This window comes from Eurosta solidaginis, chromosome 4, assembly GCF_040869045.1.
Source record: "Eurosta solidaginis isolate ZX-2024a chromosome 4, ASM4086904v1, whole genome shotgun sequence".
Classification (NCBI taxonomy): Eukaryota; Metazoa; Arthropoda; class Insecta; order Diptera; family Tephritidae; genus Eurosta; species Eurosta solidaginis.
In genome coordinates this window covers 67,018,784-67,032,272 of record NC_090322.1, presented here as the reverse complement: position 1 = coordinate 67,032,272, position 13,489 = coordinate 67,018,784, and the positions used below count along the sequence as shown (strand labels likewise).

The 13,489-nt window shown below is 38.0% G+C and overlaps 1 protein-coding gene and 2 long non-coding RNA genes across 4 annotated transcripts in view; 1 reads left to right on the top strand and 2 right to left on the bottom strand.

The window, feature by feature from the left end:
- Positions 1-6,971, bottom strand: part of LOC137249914 (protein transport protein Sec24C-like) — a 137,455-nt gene extending 130,484 nt beyond the window's left edge. The window contains exon 1 of the mRNA XM_067781994.1: positions 6,106-6,971. The gene's annotated coding sequence lies outside the window, so the exon portion shown is untranslated. The remainder of the gene's footprint in view (positions 1-6,105) is intronic.
- Positions 6,972-9,866: 2,895 nt separating this feature from the next.
- On the bottom strand, positions 9,867-11,484 carry LOC137247968 (uncharacterized). The gene is made up of 3 exons (XR_010951967.1): positions 10,440-11,484; positions 10,136-10,308; positions 9,867-10,056 (listed from the first exon to the last, which is right to left on the bottom strand). It is a non-coding gene; the product is annotated as an uncharacterized lncRNA (long non-coding RNA).
- A 220-nt stretch (positions 11,485-11,704) lies between these two features.
- LOC137247967 (uncharacterized) lies at positions 11,705-12,772 on the top strand. Of its 2 annotated transcripts, XR_010951966.1 has the most exons (4): positions 11,705-11,778; positions 11,841-12,463; positions 12,524-12,602; positions 12,670-12,772. It is a non-coding gene; the product is annotated as an uncharacterized lncRNA (long non-coding RNA). The 2 variants fall into 2 exon arrangements; XR_010951965.1 differs by having other exon boundaries at positions 11,722-12,463.
- Positions 12,773-13,489: the final 717 nt, after the last annotated feature.

Here is a 13,489-nt window from a genome sequence, read left to right as displayed (position 1 = left end):
CAGAAAGAAATCCTACAAAGGATGGATAAATTTATGTCAGAAGTGGTAATACCGGTAATTCCCAAAGAAGGAAAGGCACAAACTGAAAAAACGGACATAGAAATATTTCAGAACGGTGTGTTGATGACCACTAGAGCTCTGCCAATGTTCTACGAATACCTGCAATCAACGTATAATTTCAAATATATTGCGACTCGCCGCCTAAATCAAGATTTACTTGAACATGTTTTCGGGACCATTCGTAGTAATGGGGGTCTTAATGATCATCCTACACCGAAAGATTTCCGATATAGGCTTCGTAAATATATACTGGGTAATATTTCGTGCTGATTGTACCATATTTAATTTTCACTACTTAAATATTCTTACAGCAAGAAATACTAAAAATTTAGATAACACTGAAAATGTACAGCATGACTCAACAGAATGGCTCAATACATCGAACCCTGACGATTTTCTCCCGATTGAGCCAAACCCTAACGAGCTCAATGAAGCGGAAGGTGAAGACCATGAAATTGTTGACGCGCTAAGCGGTATTAATATACACTGCGATATTGGCTTTCTGCAAGAAGACGCATTAGCGTACTTGGCGGATTATATAATCCGGAAGCAGAATCTCAACCAATATGAGGATACAAATGCCACGGTATATCCTTATACCGATCTTGTATCAAAGGGTCTTTTGAAGAAACCTTCGTTTCACTTCATGAATGGCATAAAGAGTTTAGAAGCTGTATTTAACAACGTGAACTCAACTGAAATGGCATGTTTCAAAAATTTGAAACAGTACTTGGTTGACCAGAGCACATATGTGGACCTTCCAGAAAATGTAAAAAGATTTTTTTTCAAGTGCCCAATCTTTTTCCGAATACGGAATTTGAATAACCGCTTAAAGGTAGAGAAAGCAAAGTCGCGAGTAATGCGAAACAAAAAAATGAGTAAAGTAACTCTATAATCTGGTAAAAGAAAGATTTAGAATTATTTTACTCAAATAAAAATTATATCTTTATTTCAGCACAACCCTGACGATAGGAAAAACGGCCCTTATCAGGGCCACCACTAATCACCAAAGAGAAAAAATTGCTAATCAATTATACTACGCAAAACGGCCCTTATCAGGGCCACCAGTAATCAACAAACAGAAAAAATTGCTAATCAATTATACCTACGCAAAACGGCCCTTATCAGGGCCACCAAGAGAAAAATTTGCTAGACAATTATGTTTTAAATATTATAAATTTACTTTTGGATTATTTATATCCTCCATATTATTAAAATTATAGTTATTTTCAGGGCAATACATAGAAAAAGGGGATGACAAGAAAACAAAACCGGAGTATAACCGATACGGAAACACTCCAAACCGAACTTTTGCCATAGCAGGTACCGATACCAGATCCAGCCTAAAACCGAAATTGATACAAAAGCCTCCTGGTTGTTAGAGAAAAGACGAATTTAATTTGTTGTGAAAATGTCATATTTCGCAGTTTTTTCAAACATTTTACGAATTAATACATCAAACATTCTTTCTGTGAAATGAAATTGTGATATTTTAAATTTATTGTGAAATCAAGAAGTATGTATCAACAACATATTAATAATAAATATCAATCTAATGTTTACACGGAAATGAGTTTTAGTCTCAGAAAAACATTTTGTGAGGAAGCTCCAAATTGATTACACAAAAAAAAAATAATTGAAAGAAAAACATGCCCTCCTATATAGTAAGCTGGCATTTTCATTAATCTTCATACTACATGCATATTATACATATGTATGTACACATTTTTGTTGCATTAAAATGCATCGAACAATTTGTTAAAGATCTTTGATTTAACATTCATATATATACTAAAATAATTAAATGATAATTTTGTTAAGAAGTAATCCCTAAAATATCAAGAAACTAAAAATATTAAGCGTGTATATAATCTTCCAAATGCTTCACGTTGCCCCATTGCCGCATATAGACCCGGTAACAAGCACCATTTACCATAATAAATAAGTTTTGAATTCGAAATTATCAAGCGTTTAATTAAATACTGTTTAATATTATTTTAAAATTGATGACTGCATATGTTATTTATATCGTCCATTATATCTTTAAATTTTCTGTATAATTGTTTAATTTGTAGACTGATAAATAAAGTTAAATAAATTAAATAAATAATATGTGCGACTTAAAAATTTAAACTTTTTTCTACTTAAGACTATTTTGCATAGAAATATATTATGTGGGTACTAACAACAAAAAGGATTCAAATAATACAATAAGGCGGCTCATTGCTGATCTTCTACATCCATATCTTCATCCATTGTATTTGTTCTTCTAAACACGTAACAGCTTCGTTATACGAAAAATTGTACTTATCCTTGAATATGTGAACCAGTCACTCAGGCATTAAGGCATTGGCAAATAGCGTAGATTACTTTAAATATAAAAAAAGGTTAAACGTTTTATGTACGAAGTTAAGATGGCCCAAGCTTATTAAAACTGGCAATTGGAAGAACGAATCCCTGGAAAAGGATCCACGGCAGTTATATTGAAAAGCTCTGAGAAGATTGATGGGGAATTGAATCGGATCCTGTAACTATATGGATCTAGGTATATGACGCCTTTCTATTTTATCTCCATTTTAAGTGGCACTATTAACTCATAAAAATATTTTTTGGAACAGTTAAGCTAGTTCAGAGTAGTTTGTTCCTGAAGTTGTTTTTATTGTAACTTAATAAGCACTCCCAAGATTAGAGGTGTAGGTAACCTATGATCTAGCCGATGCTTAAAAGCCTAGGGAAAGAGGGTTTCAAATATTTAGCACATGACTTCAACCTGTCTCTTTCCACCTTTGCCATTCCCGAAAAATGGAAAATGGGCAAGGTGGTCCCGTTACTAAAGCCTGGGAAACCAGCTAACATAGGAGAGTCATATCGCCCGATATCACTCCTGTCGCCAGTAGCCAAGACGCTTGAAGCCATTTTGCTCCCCTACTTCAAAGCCAATTTGCAGCTAGCCTGTCATCAGCATGGCTTCAGAAAACTCCATAGCACCACCACCGCGCTAAATGCCATTGGCACCCAGATAAAATGCGGTTTAAATCAAACAACCCACCGTAGAACAGTACTCGTTGTGCTAGACCTATCAAAAGCTTTTGATACGGTCAACCATGGCACGTTACTACAAGACCTGGAAGGGTCTACCCTTGCCCCATATCTTAAAAGGTGGACCGAAAATTATCTGGGTGGTCGGCAGGCATCGGTGCAATTTAGAAACGAAACATCAAAACCAAGAAGAATTAAACAAGGGGTACCACAGGATGGTGTCCCATCCCCACTTTTGTTTAATTTCTACATATCTAAGCTACCTTCGCCACCAGAAGGAGTTACCATCGTTTCCTAGGCCGATGACTGCACATTAATGGCCACAGGCCCTGGCCCACAGATCGATGAGCTTTGCAACAGAATAAACGCATACCTTCCTGATCTCTCCAGTTTTTTCGCCTCGCGAAATCTGACATTATCACCGACTAAATCCTCCGCGACCTTATTTACAACATGGATGTTCAAAATGGTCGACACGATGGCACTACGCTACCGACTGTCCTACACCCCAAAATCTTGGATGTGACGTTTGATCATGATCTACATTTTGGTGAGCATGCAGCCGCAATTGTACCGAAAATCTAGAGCCGTAATAAAATCCTCAAATCCCTTGCTGGCAGTACTTGGGGAAAAGATAAAGAAACCCTCATTACCACATACAAAGCAATTGGCCAGCCGATTGCATGCTACGCGTCCCCTATACGGTCGCCAAGCCTAATAACTACTCACTGGAAGAAGCTACAGGTCTGCCATAATACTGATCTTAGAACCGCTGTCTTCTTATGTCCCCAGAACACCATCTACATAATGAGGCGAGAATACTCCCCATCAGGGAGAGAAATGAGATGCTAACCAAACAGTACCTGTTGAATACCCAGAAACCTGAGCATCCCAACAGCATCTGATTGATGAGCCAACACAGCCTAGGAACTTAAGGAGTCATTTCCGTAAGCATTATGAGGAAATACGGCGCATGAGAATTCAGCCGTATGAAGCAAAAAAACACAAGCAGGTCCTCAGTGAACTCCACAAACAGGCGTCGGACCTCTATGCCAGGAATTGCCCGGTGAATCCAGTACTCAAAGAACAGTACCCAAAACTTGCGGAAGAGGAATGCACACTCCCTAGGGAAACGCGAGTCACTCTAGCCCGGCTTCGTTCTAGATACTGTAACAGACTAAACTCCTACCTATCCAGAATCAACCCCGCCATACAAAATGTATGCTCTGCTTGCAATGTGTCCCCACATGACACCAACCATCTCTTTAATTTTAATGTGGAACCAACGCCTCTATCACCCCTTTATTATAGTCCATTCCTGTTGAAACAGCAAGTTTCCTTGGACTCCCGTTAGAGGATATTGATGACAATTTGTGATCGGTCGCTCCTATTAGGTGGGGCGAAGCACTGCTACAACAACAACAACAAGCCATCGAATATTCTAAATCATCTAAAGCAGTAGGCCCGTCCCTGAGTGCCTCGCAAATTGAAACTGGCGAGGGTGGTACCGCTACTAAAGCTTGGGAAACCAGCTAACGTAGGAGTTTCATATCGTCCTAACTCTCTCCTATCGCCACTAGTAATTTCACCATAAGCCTGCGACTTGCCAATCATCAGCATGGCTTTGAAAATTGCTTACCACCACTGCTCTAAATGACATCAACACACAAATAAATTGCGAAATGAACCAAGACCCCATTATAAAACAGTACTCGTAGCGCTAGACTTATCAAGACCTTTGACACGTCAACCACAGAACGTTGGCTCTAGACTTTGAAGTGTCTATTCAATCTAAAAGGTGGTCTGCAAATTATCTGTCTGGTCGGCGGGCATCGGTGCAGTTCAGGAACGTAACATCAAAACCTGGAAGTATTAAACCAAAACCTCGACGGTCTTGTTTACAACGTGTATACGGCAAATTTCGGCAATATTGGACACCCATGTCGATGGCATTACGTTACCAACTGACCTACACACAATAATACTGGGTGTGGCGTTGAATCAGGACCTACAACCTTAACAAATTTTCAAGTACCTTGCCGGCAGCAAAAGTGTTTATCGCTACAACAACTAAAATCACCAACAATCTTTTCAATTACAATGTGGAACCAACGCCTTTTACATCCTTATCTCTTAGCAAATTTCCTCTAACTCCAAGTTTTCCGTAAAAGGATATTGATGTGTGAGTGATCGCAACTTTTGGATTGGGTGAAGCACTGCTACAACCACAATAAATTTAGTGGTGTTATGGATACAGGAGTCCCTTCCGGATATGAATTCGCTAAGCTCAGGTACGAGACCGACTTCCGAGGGAACCCATTTTGCACCCCTCGAATCTTAGGGCATGTGTGTTTTAGTTGCCTTTTACGACTGGAATGTTCTACCATGGGAATGTAGTTAGGCCCTTAGCCCGGTGGTGACCAGAAGGTTCGATCAGGGCAATTCAGAACGTTCGCTTGAAATTCGGTGATTCGAAGTCATTTCTGACAAAAGACATAAAATATTAAAAAAGTGAAATCTGGGTGGGGTCTGCCTTTCTTATTTTAATATGATTGGTTTTATAAGGGATCAAAGGGCAGATAATTTTTTAAAAAACATTAAACAGGATATACATATTTGGAAGAGCCAAGGGTTCGAACTTCAAAAAATCCATTGCCCAGAAAAAGTTAGTTTGTCGTATAATGAAATATAGATATATTTTACATACCAATAAAGTGCCTTTTGTGTTTTTTCATACACTTCACCAAGTTTGAGCATCATTTTATATTGATTTATATAGTACATAAGTTCAATAACAAAATAATGATTAATGCCATTATAACCGGTAACTTTTGGCTTTGAGCGCAACTTATGGAAAACTTCATCCAGCTTATGTTTATTTTTAGAAAAAGTATTTAAAATTTCATTAGCGGATATATCATTCATTGATCTGTTATAAAGCGAAATTCTAAACTAAAATATTCATTGGCATAATATGATAAATAATCAAATATATGTACTACTCACAATATTTCAACATGATTTCAACCTTTTTTGGCACTTCTATTAAAACTTTGAATATATTCTCCATATTTTCATTAAATCTCATATGTGCCTTTTCCCTGCGTTCATTATCTGCAATTTCTTCGGTTGTTGGATAAACAAAACGACTACGCCGCCTCTGCTGCTTTAGTTTCTTTCGCCTCCGAATATTTACTCGTTTTAGATGCATTTTTCGACGATTTAACTAATTTTCAGGTTTCTTCTTACTCAGCCATTTACTCATGGATTGCTTCTCTTGCTGACATTTGCGTTCACTTTTCCTTTCTTCACGCCTCCGTTTTTAGGTAATTATATTATTAGGGTAATTATTAGGTAATAGTCATCCAATAATTTTCATTTTACAGTTTTGTAGCTCCGTTATATCATGAAATTCTGATAATTTTACCGCTTTTCTTGTACTTATGATAATTTTGCCGCTTTGCATCTTCATTTTATCATACAATTATGATAGTAGCTTTAGAGTAAATTAGATTTTAATATTTCACATTATTAAATTTTCTATTTTGTTAATTTTGTTAGTCAACCACTAATATTCTTTTTACAGTTATGTTGCTCCGTTATATCATGATTTTACCGCTTATTTCTCCATTATATCATACGATTATGATATTAGCAAAGTATATTTGATTTTAATCTTTCACATAATTACACAATTTTTTTTTATTAATAAACGAAAGTTTATTTAAATATCTAAAACATAATTCTTTTATCTAACACAAAACATATTTTCTTTACACGACACTACTACATAAAACGAATATGTACTTATTACGCGGACATTTCTAAAAAACCCCTTTTTTCGGTTTCACCAACTTAGTTACTTAACGAAATTGACATACAACAACCTTATCAGCTGTTTTATACATAGTCGTATTTTTTGCTACTCTTTAGTTTCACGCAACCCAATACAATTGAAGTATTCTCAGTTACGGCTGCCAGCTGCGTATTGGCAACTTTTGATAAAAGTATAATAAAAATAATAAATTGTGCATAAAGTTCAAAACGCATTATATAAATTGTCAACTTTTGCCTAAAACTGGATTTAAAAAAAGGAAAATATTAAAGGAAACTTTTGTGCGACGGGTATTTACATTGCGGCATGTGTTAGCTGCTTAGGCACATCTAGGAAAAAAAATATCTGCTCAATTTGTGCACGTGCTGGAATATTTGTGAATTTTAGAATTTATTGTATTTATTGCAAATTTAGGATATTAAAAAAGCAGCATGAGCAAGAAAAGCAAAACCAAGTCCGGCAATCTGGGACGAGCATTGATAAAAAATCGCTTCGGGCATCAATTCCGCCGTAAACGACACTATGGTAAACAAAAACTGCATTTGGATAAACAATGTTTAAGCTAAAATTTATTGGTATATTCGTCTGGCCAGCGATGGTAGCTTGGTGAGTGCGTCACCTACAGAGAAACCTTGGCGTAGCGTGAAGAAAGAACGTCGTGAGAAATTGCGCAAGAAGTTCTCGCATTTGGATAAGCACTGATGCCATAAAACCCATCAAGGATTGTAATTCTAGTAGCACTGCATAGATCTTCGAAAGACAGTTTCTTTTATTTTTGTTAAAAAGGAAACCCTATTGTAAAGCAGTCTGGATTCGGCTGGTGCAGAATCCACTTTTAAATGAATTACCCTAAACTATGTATTGTGGATATGCTATTAACTGTGTAAATATGAACATTAAATAGTTTTTAAATGATAACTGTACAAAACCTCGTTTCCGCTTAGTTTTTATTTCCACGAGGGGCGACCCCGCCCCAACTTGATATTGCATCGCTTTCCAGGAGGATATGTTTAGCCGTATGCGCTTATCGATCACAGAACCCGCAGGTATCACGATTATTTGCCCAATTTATGCATGTGGCTGTTGAGTCTGCAATATCTTTTAAGAAACCTGTTAAAATTCTAATTTTATTTTTTGAAAGGCGTATGATTGCTCCTATAGCGATTAAGACTACATCCTCCTGCAGTAACTTAGATTGTTCAGAGTGCGCCAGTGTTCTTACATATCTGTCTACCAGCAATATATGCCACCTTATTTTTATTATTTTTTTAGCGAACTGGCAGCTTCCGCTTGGGACCAATAGGCCGTACAGTAGCTCCCTCTCTCGCTAGAACGTTCGCCCGCTTATTACCATCCACTTACCCCTCTGTGGCCTAAAACCCACGCCCGCAGTACTACATTGTGGGTTCGTAGTTCGTTCAGCTCATATTGTGGCTTCGGGCCCGAAGACACCAGCTCAAATCGCCGCTGATGTTTTCGATTACCACCATAAGATCTTGTGTAGACATGGGATGCTCTCTAGCCTGGTTGCATCCGTAGACAAGATAACAGTCTCCGCATTCCACTTAGATAGATAGATATATAGATGTTGTGAGGTCAAGCACTGCGACCTATTGGTCTATTGTGCCCTCATTCTCTTAACAACACCTCATCCAAGCCGAGTTCTCTGAGAAAATCCAGAATGCTTCTCGGCTTCAGAGAGTGTATGTTACTATTTCCTACTTTCGATGATGCTAGCACGCCAAGTCTTCGTCTAGCGACTGCATCGCATTCCCTCAGGATGTGTTTTGCAGTCTCATCTTCGCGATCACAGAACCGACAGAGGCTACTAGACGACATCTCCCCAGCGGGTTAGGGGGTCGGAATATAACCGCGGTAGGTATGCCTGTCGTAAGAGGCGACTAAAATACCTGATTCGAGGGCTGTGTAGCGCAACCCTTCAGGTTGCCAGCGCAATATATAGCTTCTCCAAACCCAATTGTCAACCTCACCTATCCGCGGCGAATCCTGTTTCACTAACATACGAGGCTCTGGCGACCCCAAGCTCTTCATAGAACTTGGGGGTGGGGAGGGAGGGATGGCCTGAAGGTTTAATGTGGCCACGTAAATCGTTCCCGAGATGGTCGGGCTACCGGATCTGTATCCGGCAAAGGACCATCACATCAATAACACTCCCCAAATCCTTCGGGGAGCAACCTTATCGCTACAACAACAACAACAACAACTAGACGATATACCCAGTGGCCTTTGAGTATACCTGTTAAAATACTAAGGCTACTTTTTGGGAGTTGTACCCTCCTATTAGTGCCTTTGCCTGCCGAAGTCCTGGACTTTCGCGCCAGTGTTGTTCTCTTAGGCACACCTCTTTTTGTCTAAACTCTTCCCTTATTGTACGTGACTCTATTGGCATGATGGGCTCGGGTCCTATTGGCTTTCCGGCCGCTGTCAACCTGGCAAGGTCGTCCGCTCGCTCGTTACAATCTACTCCTCTGTGTCCAGGTACCCATGCTGCACACCGGCTTATGGCGACAACTGGTAGGGATATTTTGGTTCGGGGGCGAAAGATCTCCGCTCCTATGCCCTCCGGTGTCTTCGAGCCATCGGTGTACCATATTATTGTGTGTTCCTGGTGAAGCGCTTCAATCCTGGAGGTGTCCCGTGTACACTTGTTCCCAGCTCTATTTTGGAGCGCTTCTCAAACTTAATTATCTTCCTCGTGTCATCTGTGGGAAGTTGGATGAGTGAAATCTGCTCCCTCAGCTTCTCCATGTTGTCGTTTTGTCGAAAGCCCCTCTATGTCCAAAAATGCGCATAGAGTTACCCCCCGCACTAAATTGAAAGCAGCTCTCGACAAATGTACGTTTTCTATTCCATTTGTTGATTACTTGTAAGCAATTATATTCATTTTATATTTACTAAATATCTCACCATGTTTTCATTTGTTGGTTTTGGGAATTTATTGGGTTACTTTTTTCTTAATAAAAAGATATTTGCATTTATTTAAAAGTAATAAGTTTAGACAGGAGCTTTCTCAACCAATTTGAACCAATGACCGCATTCGCAGCGTTTTAATGTACCTTTTTGCAGCCACATCCATTGCACATAAGTTTGATCTTCTTCGCCTGGAAATAATATAAAATAATTGTTTAGTATGTTAAAAAAATAGTTTTTGTTCGCTTGTGCTATTTATTCTTCACTCACAGATGCAACCAACAATACGTGCATCAAATGCGAATGGTTCATATTGGAGTTTTCTTTGGTGCCTGCGCCACGTTTGAACACTTTTATGTCGAAAGGATTATCGTTGCCAGCAGCTTCGGCTAAAACTTCACGCCTTTCAATACCGGTTGCGTGCTTCAGAGGATCGTTCATCACTGAAATTGGAATTCAAAATATTTAAATTAGTTATTTATAACGGTTTAAAGAACATATTATTGATCATTAATAACTTCCTGCTTCACAAAAACTGACTACAATTGGAACATCAAGTCTTCTCCCAACTTACTGGAGATCTCCCCTTCCTTTTCCTAAATTACGGATGCTGATGGAAACACTTTCTTGATCAGATCGTGTTCATCCATTCTCTTAACATCACGTAGGCCGAAGGTTTGGGCTTCGGTGAACTATGTTCGAATCAGCCTAAAGCACATCATTAAACCCTTTTCGATAACCTTTCTATAGAATACTTGGAAGCCGTTTGATTTTTGTTCTTCGTAGAATTTTACTTTTAACTTGCGTCCTTGGCACAAAGTAGCACTTTAACAATGCAATAGATTTTTGGGATGAGACTGGATTTATATACCGACAATGTGAAAAAAAAATACTGAAAAACGTATGCTGGGGTGGAATCCATCGTATTTTTGCGCAGAACACCTTTCTGCGTTGGCGGCCTTCGGCCGCACTTATAAAAAATAACCCTGGGTTACGCCATGCTAAGTCCGGGTGTGTGGTATAACCGTGGCTACCGCCACGGTGACGCAAAAATTTTTTTGTGGGTACAAACACAACAACAACCACATTAAAATCGCCAACTTCAACTGCAAATATCTCCGGACAGAGATAAAATTTTTTTTCCGCCTTCGGATTATTGTTCTCGAGATTAATACGCGTCTTTTGATACCTCACTCGAAAATCTTGGTCCAACTTTAGGGTGGATACCGTAAACTGCACTACTACCCGTTTTTATACTGAAGAGCTCGACGATGTTTGCGCCGAACCGGTTATTTTGGGTGCCACAAGTTTAGCTGGCGTCGTCTCAACAAAATCATCACTTTCAGAACCAAAAGTTTCCGTACGAGATCTTTTGATCGCTTTTGGTTCTTGAAATTTTCACTCTCAGAGGCGGATACTTCATAACGTATTGGTTTTACAGGCGAACGGTACGAACGGCGTAGTTCTGGATTTCGCCTCGGATTTGGTTTCTGCTTCCTGTTTGTTCTTCTCTCCGCTGCATTTATTAGATTTGTAAATTTTTGGCTTATTAAATCTATATTATCACTTTTTATTGACAACAAAATACATGTCAGTTTTCTTCTTCCGTCACTTTTGACAGAAAAATTGAAAGAACGATTGACAGTTTATGGTCAAGCGGCAACAATAAAATACACGGGAGGGTTGCATTTTCGCTAATGCTTCTACCTGGTAATTGTACCATGGTTCTGGCCATTTTGTTGTTGCCGATTGTACATAAACTGTCAAACGTTCTTTCAGTTTCTTCTGTCAAAAGTGATGGAAAAAGAAAAATGTCACCTGTAATTTTCGTCAACAAAGCCAAAACAAAAAAAGAAAAAAGTTGGTTTGCTGATGAAGCTGGAGGAAAAAGGAATTTTTAATGGAAAATAAAGGTAATTAACTGATTTTTAAATGATATATATTTAATTTATTGTTATTATTTATTTACATATAGCAGCTGAATCACTTCTTCAACGTTTCCAGCGCATCAACTCTTGGTAATTCTATACGACAGCATGACACTGATAATATGCGTCCATAAATATCGAGAGAGGTGTTAAAAGACGCGCATTGACCTCGATAACAATAATCAGAAGGCGGAGGTAAATTATTTTGTGTTGGACAAGAGATATTTGCAAAAGAAGTTGAAAATTTTCAATTGAAAATTTTCATGTGCGCGTTGTAATGTTGATGATATTTGTACCCACAAAAAAAAATTGTGGACATAAGTGTTTTGCGCAAATATAGTTTTGGTCTCCAAACCGGTGTTGGACCCACCCAGATTAATTTTTTATAAGCGCGGCCAAAGGCCGCCAGCGCAAAAATACTATGGGTCCCACCCCGGACTCGAAGCACTCCGGGGTCATTTTTCGGTTTTTTGGGAATATCTCTTGAACGAGCTAAAATTTTTCTTTTCCGCCTTCGGATTATTGTTATTGGATTTGGTGCTGCATGTTATCTTGCACTCAAAGAAATGGAATATGATAAGAAATTTATAGATTTTCTGTCGAAACGTTTATATGATCGCATCACTTCAAGATTATCACATGGTATATGTAATGGTGATCCAGAGCAAAGGTATAGTGGTTTATTAAATTTATCATTACTTATGGCCTTAAAAGATGTGGCGTTGTCTAGTGCCTCAGCATGTACTTCTGCATCACTGGAACCTACGTGCGATTGGAACTGATGAGGATTTGGCACATAGTTCAATAAGGTATACGAGTTTACCGTACTGAATTGTTTAGTTAATTTGAAAGTAATGTATTGATAAATTTTTATAGATTTGGTATTGGTTGTTTTACCACCATTGAAGAGGTTGATTATATTACCGATACCTGCATCAAACATGTCGAACGTTTACGTGAAATGTCTCCATTATGGGAGATGGTGCTAAATCCAATTGATTTGAAAAATATCCAATGGTCGCAACATTAATTTTGTTTATGAAATATAAATAAGGGACCGTTTTGTATTGTATATATATTTTAGTGTATGTATTTATATTCCAAAGCAGTTTAATGTAAAGTGAGATACAACTTTTTAGGAATTATATTGTTCCTATTTTATCTGCCTAAGGTCATTATTTTGTAGTATTTAAATTATATTGGGAAATGCTATTGCTAAATGTTTTTTGTATTGGACCTTATTTTCAATACATGTCTGTATGAATGCTAACGTTACTGTCTCCAAGAGATGTTGAAAATTTGGGATGAGATTGTATATAAAATGCTGAGTTAATAGTATGTACATGAATAAGTACTGATTTTTTTTTAAATTTCATGTATTTTGTAAAGTAAAAATTAAGTAATTTAGTAACCTAATAAATATCGAAGATACATATATACATAATAACGTTTAACGTTTGAAACTCGTTGTGTCGGCATTCGAGGTGCAGATTTCTTTGAAGGATATGTACTCCATGTCTTTAGATGTAATCTTTTTTAATTAAAAAAAGCACGGGTGGGTTGAAAATTTCAAATGAGTCACTATGCCACAGAACTTTCGGGTTCAGCGCCATTGCATGGTTGTTTTGATCCAATTTTTCTTTTGGCTCCTCTGTTCGGAACCGATTTCGCTTTCGGTTTAATTTTTGGATACTAG